Below are 12137 nucleotides of genomic sequence, written 5' to 3' on the forward strand. Positions count from 1 at the left end.
ATTGGTTTAGTTTAATAATAATTTGTTAACCAGAGACCTAATCACCCATAGTTTTTCAGATGCAATGATTCATCTTATCCAACATATTGTGTTTAAATAAGATAGACGCATTGACGCACTACAAGTGTAGCCCACCTGTGGCCTTTGCGCTTTTGTGTGTGTGAATATTCATCGAAAACTAGCAGACACTAAACATCAGCCCCCGTGGCTCGTATTCTTTGCTTGTGAAAAACAAAAGTAAGCACTTAGGCCATTGATAATTAATAAAATAAAAATTTGGAAAAAAATCGTGTGCAATTTTTTTAAATAATTTTTACCCACTTATAAAATATTGTAGATAAGTTGATTGAATGTATTTTATAGGTAGTGTTAAACCATCGACACGACAAACGTGCTCTATCGCCTCGCCTCATGGTGACGGTTATTTCAATACCTAATCGTATGTGCAATGTGCAGATTATAAATTAAAACCCGAAAATGTGCCATTTCTGTTCTTAATTTTAAATCATGTAATTCGTGTCACTACATACAGTAAGACTTATATAGTATATAGTTATTTGAAAAATTGGTTTTAATATACGTGTGAGTGTGTGTATGTTATTAATCACTTACCAAAGTAAACGGTGTTAGACTACAAATAACTTTTAATTCAATTTTCTATTTTATACAGTAAAGCTTTAACTGTGGCTTAAAATGAGAACACGAGATGAGTTTTTTCGATTGATTTATTTACATTTATTATGGCACTCATGAGCTCATGCACATAATATTATTCCAGTATTTCAAACACTTGCGCCTACAACTTATACTTCGTGGTTCATACCAATCGGTAATCACATGTCGAAGCATTCCGCGGTGTGCCGCTGTCGTGCCAATAATACGCTCGCACGCAAATCTCTTTCTCAACAATAATAGACTGAATAATATATTTTTTATATTATTATTAAATAATTTATTAATTAATTATATTGATGTTATGCTGGTCACTCGTACAGTCGCACATCCGAGTGTCCGACATGCACTATAACAGTAACCGGTTTATTTTGCGCTAAGATTTCCGTGTCGTTTACTATCGGTGGATCACTCGGACGTGATAAATATGACTGTGTGTCTGTGATATTATGTGTGCCTACGCATGTTGCATATAAAATATTATAAGTAGTAAACGCGTAACATGTTTTATACATTAAGATTTGAATTATTTAAAAAAACAAATCGTGATGTACCTACCACGAAATGTATATAGGTACTGTTTAACTTTAGAGTACTATCATTATTGAGAGTACGGAGTAGATGCCTGCAGTATAATATTATTATACATTATTATGTGTATAATATAACTTATAATTAGTAGTTGTATTTTAAGCACCTCCATCGTTCGCCGTCGCTTTAGTAGTGCACACCATCGGAGGTCGTATATTCGCACTCTGGCAACATCTCGTAATTATTGCCTCCTATATAATACACCCGACCCGAGTCTGAACGTAATGTAGGTACATAATATTGTACATTTAAAAGACGCTACCCGATCATGCTTCACCGACGAATATAATTAAGTCTAATCCACCTCTACGAAGGACAACGTGATATATATTACAGGGAAAATCACTTGTTGTTACATAACATGGTAGTTTTAAGCTGGCTGAAGTCGAATGAAATCTGTCGTCGTCAACATAATACCAAACGAAGAGAACTCATACACAGGTAATTAATAATTATAATATAATAATTATTTATCTAATTTGTATATAGACAAGTGCCAATTTTTTTTTCAACATTTTTGTTTCAATGCCAGCTGAATTTTTTCTTAATGACAAAAACCAACCGTTGCTGCTAAGGCTATAGGACGTTACAATGTATTACATTATGTAGATTTTAAAATGCATAGATTATTTGAAAAAAAATTAATAATGGTAAGGTTACATAAAATAAATGAGATAAGACAGAATAAAATACGGGAATAACTATTTATATATAAAATTTGATTTGTGATGCCCGTTACACTAGGTTGATCAGGTGTGTTGCTGAAAGAAATCGACAGAGCTTGATGATATTGGATGGTTCGGGGCTTAGTGAACTCGCAAGGTGGTGAGATATTTGCACCCTTATTCCTTCCTCTCTCCGTGCTGTATGCACCACACTCCGTTAGCATGTGCTTAAAGGTGAGAAGGACCCCACAGTATGCTCAGGTGGGGGGTTCTTCTTTCTTCATAAGATATGAGTGGGTTGCCAGTCGTCTTGTTATTGGTTAAATGAGTGAACCTACCACGCAAAAAGTTCCATGTCACATGCATGATTCAATATCAATGATGCATCATTCCATTAATTTGTTTTCTTATAATTTTATGTTATTGATGGTGAGTATTTTTCTAGTATTTATTTTAAGTTTGGAACGAAGACAATATATAGTAACAAAATCAAGCCTCGTTAAAACTTCAAAAAATGATTACACATTCTTGGCGATCGTTGTTCAGCGTATTACAATGAACACATACCAGTAAACGCCGTTTCAAGCTCAATTATTTTTAGAGGTTATTACGGTTAAAAGATATAGTAATAACGACCTAGTATATGTTAACAGATATCAAATTCTGATTTACTTTGTTAGTCTCCCCCCCCCCCTTCATTGAAAAATCCTGGTTACTCCACTGGGTATAAATCCTACGCCATTAACACTACAGAAGCCAGCTAGTCTAATAATTCACTCACTCTGCAGCAGCAATAACCCTATAATGACATTCACTGTCATAATATTAATTGTTACTACTTGACGTTGTTATTATTTAAATACTACAATTAATACTAAAATAATACCTATATGTCATCGCCCACCCACCACCCCTCAAGAAACTCATGGGCGGCCTCCTCAAATTTCCCTCACCACTACGCCAACTGTAATACAAGTATAACGGCTATATTTATGTGTAATAATATGTACCTACACTTTATAAATTGTAATGATTAATTAATAACTCTTCTGTGCGTCAGTTATGATTGTGTAACTTCTGAACGACTTGACCGATTGAAGTAAAATATATTTTATAAATAGATTCCTTTATGCTCGTGTGATGTCTTAGCTTCTTTTTTCAACCCCTATAGATTACTATAGGGTGGTTCACACAAGAATTTAATTTTGGCTTACGGAAATCAAATACTTTTTTTTAATTTGTGTGTATCAGATAAAAGGTTGCCACTAGTTATGCCTAATAAAATAGTTATTATAATTGGATAATTATTCTGTGTTGCATTATATTTTGACATTTAAGCTAATAAATCATATAATTCTATATAAATGTAAAATTTAATGATAGGTATTATACAATATACATTAAAGATAACGTGAACGGTTGAGCTTTGTAAACTAAAAAATTATTCAACCAAATTCGACAGAAAATTATCGAGAATATTTTAACTGAAGCAAAACGAAACTTTAGGCAGATCGATTATACCAGATAGATATTAATCGGGTTATATCTAAATTACGTGTAATGTGTACTATGCAAAACCACAGTTTTAGGCTAATTGACAGCACATCTTGCACACATATTATTTGGGGTATCGGATGGGGTTGTAAGAGTTTAGCATAGAAGCCACGGGGATAACTACAATTATATATTAAAGGCAATTATGTAAGTGTAAGGGTTATTGAAAAAAAATATATTCGACCGATTTTGACCGAATAGGTTTAAATAATAGATTGAACCATTTATTATTATTATTATTATTATTATTGTTATTATTATTATTATTATTATTATTATTATGATTATTGTTATTATTATTATTATTATTATTATTATTATTATTACAGGGTGGCTTAATCGCTGCTGATAATATTAAAACCATAATCGTATGTCAGTTTGTTTCTCTTCGCTATCGATTCAAAAAAAAGTTATATGTTACCATCTGCGCCGCAGGATGTAGGTACACGGATTGCCCATCTCGGTTTCATTTATCCCCGGGCAACGTCACGTAATATACCTAAAGCGAGACTACACAATGTCATATAGGTATATGTTATCATTATATGATTTACGATGGGTGACGCTATATTTATATTATATTTGTATATACACTATACATGTAGGCCAGACGCGGCAGCAGTCGTTGATGACGCGACGAATTAAATGATCGATGGATCGGTAATGCGTGGTGATCATAATAATTCACGCACAGTATCTACTACCTGTACGAGTACGTATAAATGTATCCCATTCGTATAATACAGCGACGATATAATTATACATACCATCATATACCTATGTTATGCGTACATAATTAAGCCGACTGAATCGTACAACGTACGTCATATCATGTGTACCTATATCGTAATGTTATTGTACGCGGTGTAAGACAACTACTGCTCCTAGTTATCGTTTGGCGTTAATGAGGCCATAATAAGTATAACATAAATCATAAGCTTTCAAACAGATGCCGTCATTTGTCGAGACCTGTCCGCGTGTCCTGGTGCGTTGTTTTTGTTTTTTTTTTTCATTATTAATTGTCGGCTATAATTATGCTCAATCTCCGTTTGCGAAATAAAAAAAACAACAACTCCACTGATACTTACGCATCATTACCCATATTGATACAGCATACACTACGCAGTTATACATTAGTTGGATAGCAAGCGAGAGCCGTATGGACGCTATATATGGACGGCTGTCACGTGATTTAAATAGTCAATAGTCAAATTGGCCAACATTCGACGAGAATCCGATGTTTTTCGAACGGAATCGTTACTTTTTTTTTCGCCTCGTCTGCCTAACCGAAAATTTAGTTTTCGATGACGGTTTAAGGCGTTGGAAAACGACCTTTTACCGTCCAGCGGACTGTAAAGTTGGAAACCTCTATCGAGTAGTGGTCGTCCACAAACAGTTACAAGTGTAAGCATAATATTACAAGACATTTATAAATATTGTGATTTGTGATACCTATAGTCGAAAACTCTCTTTAAAAATCAAACAAATTTTTTTAAGCTAAAACTATGTAAATGTGACTCAAATTTCAAAATCCAAATATAACTTGACTATAAATATATATATATATGTATCATTGGTATCTATACATGTAGGTGGGTGTTTGATGCGTATAATATTCTTTTATGTTTATTTACTTACATCGGTAAACCGGTGAGAAATCACCTGTAAGTCCTATAAGTTTATTTTATTATATTCATCATATGGGTGTCCTATTATAGGTATAATTATATATTGCATACCAGTTATGATTTCCTTATTTTTTTCTTAATTGCACATTCTTGTGATTTTAAACAGCTCTTTAGAATTGCTTCTTCTGAAAATAAGTACATTAGTTGTGTATTCTGCATAATTAAGTCATAATTGGTAGGTCTTCATATAGAATTAATAAAAATACCCTCTTTAAAAAACGAGTTTCTATTAACTTTTTTAAATATGTGATATGTTAGTAACTTGAATAATCATTATATCAATTCCGATTTGAATCATTATTCCGCTTGTAAAATAAAAATATACTTAAAAGGAGACAGATCTCTGAGGATACGGAACATTGGTATCCTAACTTAACCAGACCAAAGTGGCAAAGTATACAGTAAAAAAATTGAATTGAAAACTACCAATATTACTATACCTATTTATGTATTATATATATATATATCTATATATGTATAATTAGTAAATAAAATTAAGATCAAAATGTCAAATGGAGTATTTTTTCCGAAATAATAAAATTGGCTATTTAAATTAGAATTCAGTCCACGGTGAAAGGGAAAATTTCGGAGCAATCATTATTCCGGAATACCTGTATCTACCATACGAAACCATAATTATAGTGAAATACTACGTTGTTCCGAATCTGCAACATTAAATCAATTTAGTACATGGAATAATAATTTAAATCGGTAGTTATAATAATAGTCAAAAAATAACACATGGCTTATTTTAAAGTAGGGTCACTTAACTTCAAATATAAACTTGTTTTGCTTTTTTGTTTTTTTTTTATATACAATTTATATTTTAAGAATATAAATAAATTTATTAACAAAAGTCTGTATAAGTTTTTTTTGTTTCTCTGTTCATTTTATTTTATTTAGTCGATTATTACGATTATTACAGTTATTAGTAACCGTTTTGATAATTGTTTTATAATTCTAAAATGTTCGATGTTTTTTTTTTAACTAACTCACATATTTTACCTGTTAATTTTTATTTTAAACTAATCTATCGGTAGATGCTCATAAGCTAAATGTATAATTACAGTTATCAAAGTATTATATAGGTAGGTACTCATTCATCGAGGGGACAATAATTACTTTAATTAACTCAATGTACATAATATAAATTCATTAACACCTATATCCAGTGTTCGGAACGTTCACTAAAAAAAGGAACTAGTTCAAGTTCAAATCAGTGTTTTTTTTTTCAAATGAACGCTTTCACGTTCACGTTCATTGAAAAAATGAATGCGTTCACTGGATCGTTTATTTAATTTTTTTATAATCGGCATTAAAATAATAAAATATTATTATTTATGATTATATAATATAATACAATCAATCAAGTTATTTCAAACATATATTTATTAAATGGTAAATTGAGCGTCTTAAGATATCCGAATTTATTAAAATATAAACCTCGATCACCCCGTTCAATTTGAAAAAAACGAGTGACTGGATATGAACGTGAACGTGTGAACGTGCTCTCATGAACGACGTTCTTTCTAAAAACTGACTATAACACATAGCAGTATGCCACACAAGTACCAATGTTTTAAAATATGTTTTCTTAAATGAATACAACTAGAACTTATTGAAATTTCAAGTATAGTCTATGAAGTGTGTATTTATTTTAGTGTTAGAACAAATCTCCAAATATATAGACATTTAAATGAGTAGGTTAGTAGGTATAAAAATATTTATAAATATTTCAGAAAAACACCCTTCCACCACAGAACTCTCCAACTAACCTAACCTAATTATTGGAACGTGACAAGGTCATTTTTAGTCATTCGTAAAAAACAAATGTATTAAAAATAAAATTATAAGCAATTGAAAAGTTAAAAATTATTTATTTTTTTTTTTTATTTAGAAATACGCCTCAACTGCCAGGGTTATTGGCGTTTATAAAAATTATTGTTATTATCTACAAGTAGGTATACTAGCGGTATGGAGGAAACTTATCTATGAATTGTTGACTGACACTACATATAATGTTTCTATGTTTATATTTTATTTCGTAATAATTATTAATTACAAATATTAATTTTACTTAGGTACCTATATATTATTATTTTAATATAATCATAGATACACCGTACATGTTACTGAAATGACCTCCAAGTCTTCTACATTTAGATAAACTATCCGAGTCATTATTAGATTTGTATTTATTAAATTTCACTTTATAACATCGATATGTTATTTTTGTGTTATTACTTACCTATAGTCTACCTATACTCTTAACTCTTAAAACACTAATTATAATAACTAATACACAGTGACGCGGTGTCCACACGCAACTGCGAACGTGCTCTGAGTGTACGCACCGGCCGGTGCTGTTAGTACCCGGATGGGTAACCACAGGGATTTTTAGCAACATATCCTTGCCACACATACACAGACACGTGTTACAACCCTACCAACACAAAACCTACAAAAAATATACCAAAAAAATCCTACCGTACCACCCCACACCCAATGGCTTATATTTCGGCGGGTTTCCCTTAATAACAAAAAATAATAATACACAGTAACAGTATAACAACAAAATAAGCTTAAATATAACTTAACTTGAACCTATTCACGTGTTTATGTTTAAAAATTAAAAACACTGAATTGTTTTAAAATGTACACGTGATTTATGTATTGTATAATTGTATAGTATATGTATATGTTTACATAACATGTGATAAATTTCAAATTTGTGTACTCAGTTGTACTTAATAACTAAAATTAGGTAATTCCTACTCAATATTTTTAAGTAATTATGAAATGTAAACATCCTTTCAAAACATATAGAAATTTCGAAACTTTAGGTCAGTTCAAGTTTGGTTAATTGAAGCATTATAGTAATCGTCTGTATAATTGTTTGGATAATTGACTTTATCTGATAGAAGAATTCAGGATATATATCAGGTATGGCTCTGTTAACGAAGCGATTTGCAGAAGATGTAAGCGAACATGATTTATAGTACCTACCTACGTAGGTACCTAATAATATGATACGTGTTGGCCGTGTTGCATGTAACCGTCTTCTCCCTTCGAATGATGAAATTGGCCACAAATCATTTTCCATCATTATTTTGATGTGCTCGATTGATAATATCAGTGTTACTACCATGCATTTGTATATTGTAAATTGTTCAATATATTATATATTTAAATATTCAATCGTTGCTAATCAATGTCCAATTGTAATTTTTTTTTATAGAGTATTATGAATTATGATTAATATACCTACTCATGCAGTCGTATTATTAATTTGTATTTCATTCGTATTGTGCTTATCACTAAACTTTGAAAATATAATACTTGTTAAACCTGTTTAGTACTGTTGTAGCCCAGCGATAATTATTATTAATGGAATAATAAAGCAAGACTTCACTTTTAAAAAAAATTAGGGTCAGTTGTTATAGCATATAGTGGCAATTTAACCAATAGCTTAAGTTGTAAATTATTATTTCACATGAGTGACATTCCCACCGTACTAATAACATTAACTGAATATTGTGTTGAGAGTTGTTAGGTATAAATTGGAAATTATTTCGAAATAAACTACGATTGTTATTATTATGTTGTTAGGACTTACTAGTTATTAAATATTCATAACATGTAAGAGTACATTTTAGGATGTAGGTACCTATACCCTAGATCGTACACCTAACAAGGACAAAATACTGATGGAAGCTAACGTTGAAAAACCTCAACATTTAAGATATCTCTTTGTGTTCTTTCGACCCCCCACCCCCCCCCCCAACCCAAATTGTGACATTTTTGGGGGCGATAAATTTGTATGCATTCTTTTTTGTGTTTAACCAACTAGAAATAATTATAATTACATGAAATGTGTTTATCCATGTATTGTTCTGTAGATTTATAGTTGGAAATTTAGTTGAAAGTTTACTATGGAATATTCCCTCAAATCTATTTTCATACGAATGCGAAACGAATACGATAATACGAAATTTCACATTTTACATTTACACAATACGCTTAAAAATTGTTATTTATTTTGAAACTATACGAGAATACACACCATCCGAAATTAGAAAAGCTGCCAAGAAGTTACTTAATTTGTATAATAAAGACCTAGATGAATTATTTTATAATAAATGTATACATTTTCAAAGCCTGGAGCCACTACCTACTTGTGCTACTTTAAGATGACGTCGCACCCACATGTGTTGTCTATATTATAATTAATTTACATACTATCAAACTTTTAGGTACATACATTAACTGTGTTCTCTCGTTGGTTTTTTAATTTTTAAGTGAGTTATGAGTATGTAGTATTAATATCAATAATATTCTAATTCCGGAACAAATTAACAGGCGTTAACCTGGGACACGGTCGAATGTATATGCGATTGTCCACACTGTTGTCACTAGTTTAATATTTGTGTAAAAAATTCACGGGTTTCACTCTAATCAACTCGTTTTCTCCAAAAATGGATAACATCACCTCTCCGAAAATTTCTAAGCCCAAACGGTCGTTGCCATCATCTCCCAATTTACTTATCCAAGCGGGACAAAAAAAAAAACCAAGTCATTTGTTTCGCAGAATAAATTTGGTGTCCTGGTGAACGATGAGGATAGTGAAATCAAATCCGACACTTCTTGTGATACTTCCAATATATCTGACGCACTTTGGGAGTTGGGTCACTCCACCAGGCGTGTCACGAATATCACCAAAAACCGCTGCCTGTGTTCGCTTTTTCTAGCGGAGTTACATACTAATATCAACAATAAAGAAATTCTAAATCTTTCATCAATTTCTCAAACCAAAATACAACTAGAGTTACCATATAGGACTAAGAGTGGTCCATTTCGGTGTCATAAACGCCAGAGATACGGCACACCCCAAACTATTGACATCATCAATCACGCTGTGTTAAATGTGGAGGCGACCACTCCTCAGACATTTGCACTAAAGACAAAAGTAGTCCAGCCAAGTGCGCCCTTTGCATGGACTATCATACCTCCAGGACTCCAGCTACAAAGCATGTTCAATATTCAAAGCACTTCTTAAACGTCGCAAATAAACTCATACAAAACCACCTAATTTCGAATACCGCATTCACTCCCACTCATTTCAAAACTCCCTCTCACATTCCCAAAGCTTCCTACGCCTGCATTGCTGATTCCAATAATATCCTTTTACCTAATTGCCACACTAACGATAAATCGTTTACTAAATTTATGTCAGAACTATCCACATTCATTAATAAATCTCTTCATTAAGCTCCTTACAGCTATTCCAAATAAACAGTTTACTCCACGGTCTAAACATTATTCATACCTCATTAACTAAATGAATACAATATTTTAATCACCGAATATTATGTTATTTGTAATTTGTTCATTTCGTGGTTCTTCGATCCATATTTATCTCTACACTATTTCTATTGTCTAATAATTTATGTTCACTATTATTATTTTGTAATGTATTCTATTTATCTTATATATATATATATATATATCTATAATGTATATTGAATAATTGTTGAGCTATAATAGTTACACTATAAGCTAATACAAATGAAGAAAATAAAAAATAAAAGTATTAATATTTTTAAGTGCTCAAAATTCACTCAAAAATTTAAAAAAAAAAAACAACTAAAGAACACAGATGATGTTCTTGACTAAAAGTTTGATGATTCACTCTAATATCAATATTCGACACTAACAGCACACCGTTGAAACTAGTGAACGAAAATTTATTATGTCGAGTGTGTGTAAGACGGGGACAATAACATATGCTTGTACGACGTCGTCTCGACTTGCAGTGCTGTGTTTTTACGACTTTATACGATATGTCTGTAGGATCTCTGGTATGGCGATCTGAGCTGGTAGGCATAACGAGCGACTACCGTACTACTTTATTAGTAGATACCTACTATATTATTATGAGCTGTTCTAAACTCGTTGAAATACGTGGAATCTTAAAAAAAAAAATAATCTTTATTTGTTAAAGGCGCGATGCGCGGTGGTAATCCGCAACGTTGTGCGCATGCGTGTAAAAACGGAAAATCACAAATTTCGGAAGGATATAATTTCCAAAATAATGATTTTTACAAAACATTTTTGTGCACCATCGTTCTTAACTCATTGAAATACATGTATCAAAAAAATATATATATCAGAAAAACCCGTGTTAAGTATCTAAAGAAAATGTGTTCGTTTACTTGAAATACCTACAAGTAAAGTTGTATAATTGTATATACGTATTTTTAGTTTTTATTTTTAACACCGCCAAAAATAGGAGTGGAATTCTGAGCTTTACGGATAATTGGGTATATGATTAAAATCTAGTATAAAGCGTGTAATAGATGTTGATATATAGTTCTTAAACAAGTTTAAACTCCAATTAGTATATAACAATGAATGTACTTATAAAAAATATACTAACCAGTAATTAATAATGAATAATTATAATTCAACAATGTAATACATATATTATATTAACATTTAGAAATTAAATGTACATAATTTGTTAATTATTGTTGTACCTATTTTTATTTATTTCAAACTATCGTTGTTGTAAAAAACATAAATGATCATCATAATATGTAAGTAAATTAATTGTTAGTCTGCAGTGGGCTAGACGCCGAGTCTTATAATAAGAAAAAATATGCATAATACATAGGCAACAGGTATATTACATAATATAATATAATATCTTCTTATATAATTCAATAATACTATAGTAAATATTATTATAGTCTATAGTTAATATTATGAAAATATAATATACGAGTATACCTATACTATAATTAGTAAACATTGATCATTAAAATAAGTATTTTTATTATAAGAATAATTGGTGTAATTAAATAACTACAATATGAATTAGTTATAATTTAGTAGAAAATTTAAATAAAAATGCATTTGTATTTGCTACAGTGAAAAAAATAACTTATTATATTACGTATTAATAACT

The sequence above is a fragment of the Myzus persicae genome, unplaced genomic scaffold (genome assembly GCF_001856785.1).
Source record: "Myzus persicae strain clone G006 unplaced genomic scaffold, MPER_G0061.0, whole genome shotgun sequence".
Taxonomy (NCBI): domain Eukaryota; kingdom Metazoa; phylum Arthropoda; class Insecta; order Hemiptera; family Aphididae; genus Myzus; species Myzus persicae.